A 948-nucleotide genomic window follows, 5' to 3' on the forward strand; every position below is an offset into this window, starting at 1 on the left:
TGTCCTCATTGGCCACATTTATTTTTTAAAAATATATTTTATTATTTTTATTTTATGTGTATGAGTGTTTTGCCTGCATGTAGGTAAGTGGAGGTCAGAAGAGAGTATTAGATCCCCTGGAACTGGAGTTAGGACAATTGTTAGCTGCTGTGAGGGTGCTGGGAATCGAACTCAGGTCCTCTGCAAGATCAGCAGTGCTCTTTACCACTGAGTCAACTCTCCGGCCCCCACTGGCCACATTTCTGACAGCATTTTCATCTTCCAAAAACTGACTACAATGGCCTGTTAAGCTCTGCGTACAGAATTTTAGAGCTTCTCTAGCTTGCAGGTCCAAACTTCCACATTCTGCCTGAAAAACAGTTCTGAAGACCCCCACACCATATGGTCAGGTGTGTCACCACAACAGTCCCCACTTCTGTTACCAATTTTGTATATTACTTACTTTTCTCCCTACTGTGACAAATTGCCTGAAAGAAACAATTTAAGGGAGGAAAGGTTTGTTTTGCTCATGGTTTTAGAGGGATTTCAGTTCATCCTGATAGAGGGCACAGCAGCAGGAGCAGCTCCTTCTGTAGTGAGGGGAGAATGTGGAAGTGACGTCCTCACATGGTGCAGATCAGGAAGCAGAGAATGGGACCAGATACAGGGCCTGGCTATAACCTCCAAGGCCTACCCCAGTGACTCACTTCTACCATCCAGGTTTTACTCTCTTTAAAAAATTTTGTTTATTATTTTTATTTTATGTGTATGCATGTATTACCTGTATTTAGGTAAGTGCACCCATTCCTGCAATGCCTGCAGAGGTCAGAAGAGGCTGTAGGATCCTTCAGGACTGGAGTTATAGACAGTTGTTAGCTGCCATGTAGGTGCTGGGATTTGAGCCTAGGTCTCCTGCAAGAACAACCAGTGTTCTTAACTGCTGAGCCATCTCTCCAGCCCCGGTTTTAC

The sequence above is a fragment of the Nannospalax galili genome, unplaced genomic scaffold, assembly GCF_000622305.1.
Source record: "Nannospalax galili isolate Female #2095 unplaced genomic scaffold, S.galili_v1.0 scaffold184, whole genome shotgun sequence".
NCBI lineage: Eukaryota > Metazoa > Chordata > Mammalia > Rodentia > Spalacidae > Nannospalax > Nannospalax galili.